A 6163-nucleotide genomic window follows, 5' to 3' on the forward strand; every position below is an offset into this window, starting at 1 on the left:
GGGCCCCTTCTGACAACTGATGGGAATGCTTTGGGAAATGTTATGGGACAGTTTAGGGTTCACAAAGTTATCTTCCACACACACCACACTCTTCCTTCTTGTTGGTACATCTCTGAAGTAATCAAGTATGTAGGGAATATATTGCACTCAGTTTGTTTCTTCCTTCTTTTTCTTTACTTTTATTCATACATTACAGGGTCAGCTGCAAGAGCCTTCATCAGTGTCAACAAGAAAAAGGAAGAACAAACTGAGTGCGATCTATTCCAGATTAGGGTTCAGAAATATTCACACACACACACACTGTTAATAATAATTCAGAAATATTCTTTTTAATTTACTCACAAATATTTAATCTCAACCTCACACACACACACATAGACACACACATATATACAGAGAGAGAGAGAGAGAGACACACACAAACAGTTCATATTATTGACGAGTTAAAAACAAGAGCATACAAATCAGTGTTGTTAAATTCTTAAATACTTTATTTCATTCATGTCGTTTTAAAAATAATATCCTTACGTTTATATAATCATCACTATTGTAGGCATGATACATATTTCCATTTGAATATTTGCATAATCATTGTAGAGTGTCTTGCTCAGAGCACCATACTGTAATGTTGAAGTTTTTTTACTTACAGAGTAGTCTTTAGGGCTGTTCAATATACAGTATGCATGAAGTGTGTGCATGTGTGTGTGTGTATAATAGGCCGGGAGCCACGTATACCCCTCAGGATGATCAAATATGAAGACAATTTGTCAGGCGGACAAGCATTTTTGGGGCTTTTTGGGTATGTTGAAGATGATATTTGACAGAAGAAAAGCCCCAAGCCCTGAAACATTTTTCAGGTTGGTTCCCCTATGTGACAGAATGACAGGGTTTCACTGAATTTACAGGGTTCTAGGACCATTTTTGCAGTTGCAGTACCTTAATAGGTAGGCCTATTCACCCACTGTTAAGAAAAGGCACACAACATCCCGAATCATATTCACTCAACCTTCCAAGTTAGTCTTAGTCTACACAGGTATGTGTCTTTTTTACAGCTACTCCATCACTCCCAAAAGGACAGACATAAACACATAGAAAATAAGAATTCCTTAAGGTTACTTGAGAAACATCATTTCTAACAGTGCCTTTTAACAGAAATTAATACAGTTTTTCTCAATTGGTTTTGTACATTTCTCACAACAGAATAATCATTCTCAAAACTTCTTGTTCAATTGTGACTTCGTGCACATGGTAAAATACGTTTTTCATAGTTTTCAGCATTTAGCAAATGCTTTCGTCCACCATGCAATGGTTGTGTACAATTCTCAGCTTTTTCGTACATTATCAATTGCTTTTGTCATATCACTCAAAAAGCTTTGCCACTGAATGCATGAAACTATCGCACCCCCCAAAACATTTAGGCCCTAGGTCATAGTTTAAGTCTTGACATGCAAAATGATTTACCAAGCTGTCATAATGTGATAAGCACTGTATAATTTCCATTGGATTTTTTATCTATAAATGTGATCTGAATTGGTAAATTGCTCGCAGGTAAATATTGACTCTCTCTAATCAAAGGCAGTATAAGGGATAGAGAAAACAGGCATACAATACAACAGTAGGCACTGTACTGCATTATATTACTCTTTGCCTCATGTGGCCTTTATAGTTACGCTCCATGCAAAATTACAATATTTCCCTATAATTTCACAAGACAGTAAATGCACTTTATACAGTATCAGTGTATTGTTTAAAATGTACAGTATTTCTCAATTGGTTTTCGAGTCTATCTCGCAATTTGCAAAACACAATATTCATTCTCAAAACAACTTTAACAAATGGCAAAACACAATGGATGACCTGCAAAACTGTGTCTCTTGCTCAAAATCCCTAGTTTGTCTTTCAAAACCAAGTTTTTGTGTCAATGAACGTGTCAGTGCCAGCAGAATGGTTAATCATTGTGTCATAGCGTATGGACGAGCTAGTCAAATCGATCTGTTATGTTGTCAATTGACTACTCTTGAGGACCTTTTCTGAAGCAAAATGTTGTTTAGATTGGATGGGAAATGTTGTAGATTCGACTTTATGTAACATTGATCGGCTAAGACTGGACTAGATATACATTTAGAGTATGACCTATTTATGGACAGACATCTCATTGCAAAATAGAAAAAATTGCCAACTCTGTTAGAGGTGTCAAAATCCGCCCTCTACAACCCCTTTTTACTTGCTTTGCAGGCCCATGTGAATAAAGATATAGAACTGTAAAGCAAAATACATTTAAAACAATGCACTGATATTGTATAAAGTGCACTTACTCGCTTGTGAAATTCTAGGGGAATTTTATAATTTTGCTTGGAGCATAATTATACAGGGCACATAAGGCATAGAGTAATGTAATGCAGTACAGTGCCTATTGTTGAATTACATGCCTGTTTTCTCTTTGAAATATGATTCCCTTTTACTGCCTTTGATTAGAGACAGTCAATACTTAGCTGTGAGCAATTTACCAACTCAGATCTTATTTATAGACAGAAATCCAATGGAAATTATACTGTGCTCGATGCATTATGACAGCTTGGTAAAGCATTTTGCATGTCAAGACATTTTGTTTTGGGGGGTGAGATAGTTTCATGTATTCAGTGACAATGCTTTTTGAGTGATATGACGAAAGCAATTGATAACGTATGAAACAGTGGAGAATTGTACACAACCATTTGCATGGTGATGAAAGCGTTTGCTATATGCTGAAAACAATGAGAAACGAATTTTACCATGTGCACAGGTAACACCGGGAAGTCATAATTGAACAAAAACTTTTGAGAATGATTATTCTGTTGTGAGAAATGTACCGAACCAATTCAGAAAAACTGTATTTTGCTTTACAGTTCTAGATTTTTTTTTCACATGGTCTTGCAAGACAAGTAAAAAGGGATGGTAGAGGGCGCATTTTGACACCTCAACCAGAGTTTGCTTTTCCTATTTTGCAATGAGAAAACCTATCAATAAATAGGTCATAGTCTAAATGTATATCTAGGACAATCTTATCTGATCAATGTGATATAAAGTCGAATTTACAACATTTCCCATCCAATCTAAACAACATTTTGCTTCGGAAAAGATCCTTAAGAGTGTACTATTCCATTGACAACATGACAAATCGATTTGACTAACTTGTCCTAACTGTCCATACACATACACATATACTATGACACAATGACTAACCATTCTGCTGGCACTGATACGTTCATTGACACAAAAACCTGGGTTTTGAGCAAGAGACTTGGTTTTGCAGGTCATCCACTGCGTTTTGCCATTTCTTAAAGCTGTTTTGAGAATGAATATTATGTTTTGCAAATTGCGAGAGATTCGAGAAAAGTACAAAACCAATTGAGAAATACTGTAAAATGTGCTGCTGCTACTTCACAATATAAAGCAGAACACACTCACGGTTGATTATTGTAGTAGGTCTACAAGAAAAGTTTGTTTACAATGTCACGGTTGCTAGAATCTTCCTCTGATGTCCCCTGCCTTGTAGCCTAGTGTAGATGTGTGTCTCTGCAGTGGGTCCATCCACAGATCAGTGGGTCCATCTGCATCATTTACCATAGTTGGGAGAGTGTTATTCGAGTCCCTCTGGTGGATGTTGCACACAGAGCTGTAGGCCCACATAAAGTTATGTAGGGATCTGATTGCACCCAGAGCCGTACATATATACGGCTCTGATTGCATCATGGTGAGTACACCCTCTGGTGGTAAGAATGAGTATTACAGGTCCTTGTGTGATGAGACTGTACAGAATAATACCAGAATGACCCATGTAGTATCAAAATAGATATGAGTGAACAACCAGTGGGAAGCCTATAGCAGCTCAGCCAACAAATGTGATTTCAAAATATTTTCAAATCAAGTATAATAATCAGAGATGGAATTATAATAGCTAGCTGTAGGCTACAGGCAATTGCTGCAATTTTGCCTCATTTAAGAGCCCTAGTGTCACAGGTTTGTCTTGCGTCCGGTCCCACTAGGGTTCATATGGACATCACTGGAGGCAGGTGTGGTCACAGCAGTATCCCTTTATTAATTTATTTATTACAGTATCAAGAAGATGTTACACTAGTAACTAGAGTAACATCATCTTGCTATAGTATCTTCTCATGGACAGGGAATCTTCTTCAAGTTCATCAGCTTTTCATTTTATGAAAAGCAAAAGGGGTTCACTGCCCTGACACTAAATATTATCACACACAAACCGGATTCCAAAAAAGTTCTAGAAAATATTTGTTTATTAATAATTGCACACATGCAAAAAGCTAAAAAAAAAAAAAAAAAGTTGGGACAAGGCCAATAAAATGCGCTTAATTGGATAAGACTAACGAGGACACTAGGGAATTATACATTAAAGGGACACTGTGCGGGAAATGGTCAAAAAAGGTACTGCAACTATGCTGCTCATTGAAACTGGGCTGCCTATTGCCAAATTTGATCTTTACCTGAACGTTTACTAAGTAATAAACAAATATTTTCTAGTATGGTCCAAGTACAGTAATTTTTGCAGCTAAAAATGGCTACTTTTGGAAATTCAAAATGGCGGACCATGGAGAAGATCCCCCTTTTCATGTATGTATGTCCACCTTGTCATAATGAATACTTGATGATGATGATGATGATTTCAGCAGCTCAACTGTCTTCTTCATCATGTTTTCCATGATTGCTCCACACAGTTGGAACATAGTAAATAATGCAATTTGATATAATTATGTGGCAATATCTAAAGGCTGTCTCCAAAACACAATACCTTAGTATCTGCATAAGATATTAAATAACTGTATATACAGTATGTATCATCCAACATTCATGTAAGCCTCCACTCTGGACAAGGACTTAAATTACATTACATTACATTACATTGCATTTGGCAGACACTTTATAACCAAAGCGACTTTCAAACGAGGACATAATCATAGCCAACATCACAAGCAGATACAAAGTGCACAGGAGATATACAGAACAGCAAGTGCAAATACAAAGAAGGGCTAGTTGTGTGTGTTTTTTTTTAATATAGTGTATTAATCTAGCCAGGCCGTGCCCTCCAAGTGACGCAACACCTTCAGCGTTGTTACTAGTAGGTCAAGAGCAATGCAAGTAGGCCTACTTCCTGAGCTCCCGAAAAATCACAATCAGTAGCAAACCGAGGAGGCGGGTCAACCATGCTGTTTGGGAAATGTGAATCGCTATGCTCTTGGTCAGACCTCAAGTCTTGAAGAGATTTGAAAGTTGATGATAATCAGGCTAGTATTTATCTACTTTTGGTTGTTTGTAGGCCTAGCCAAGGCAAAGATGTTGAAAAGGTGCATGAATGGCCCCACTGTGGCTCCAACGGTAAGGCACTGGACTGCCATTGCCCCTGTCGTGCCAAAAAGCGAGTCCCTGCCAGAACACGACTGCCCTCATTGAAACCAATGGAAACCAATGACCAATTTTTCAGATATTTTTTACCCATTTTTGCAGACAAATCCGACACAATTTAAGATGGAAAGCCTATCAATAAAGCATCTACATTCCTTCTGGAAGTATTACAAGAGCTGGTTGTCATAACAAATGTTACGGTTTCATTCAAATAGCTCATATTAAGTGGAGGACGAGTAATGTTTCATAAGCATACAGTCCCAGGAAAAAGTTTGTACACCCTTTGAAATTTCTTACATTTCTGTCAAAATTGATCATAAAACATGGTCTGATCTTCCCGGAAATCTCAAGAAGGAACAATCAGAGTCTGCTTTAATTAATTCCACCCAAACATTTACATGTTATCATATTTTTATTGGTCATAAGGCCATAACATTCACAGGAGAGCAGGGCATAAGTAAGTACACCCTTGCATTAAGTAGGTTTTAACCCTCAGTTAGTTGCAATATCATTAACCAGACTTGTCCTGTAGTTGCAGATCAGATTAACAAAACAATCTGTTTGTATCTTGTCTCCCTCTTCTTTAGAGAACTGCCTCTCGTCAGCAAGGTTTGTGGGATGTCTGGAGTGCATAGCTTTCTTGACTTCATGCCATATAATCTCAATTGTTTTTTGTCAGGGCTTTGACTGGGCTATTTCAGAATGTGAATTTCATTATTATGAAGCCATTCTAAAGTCGATTTGCTTCTGAAGTATG

Source organism: Engraulis encrasicolus, chromosome 5, assembly GCF_034702125.1.
Source record: "Engraulis encrasicolus isolate BLACKSEA-1 chromosome 5, IST_EnEncr_1.0, whole genome shotgun sequence".
In the NCBI taxonomy this organism is placed as follows: Eukaryota; Metazoa; Chordata; class Actinopteri; order Clupeiformes; family Engraulidae; genus Engraulis; species Engraulis encrasicolus.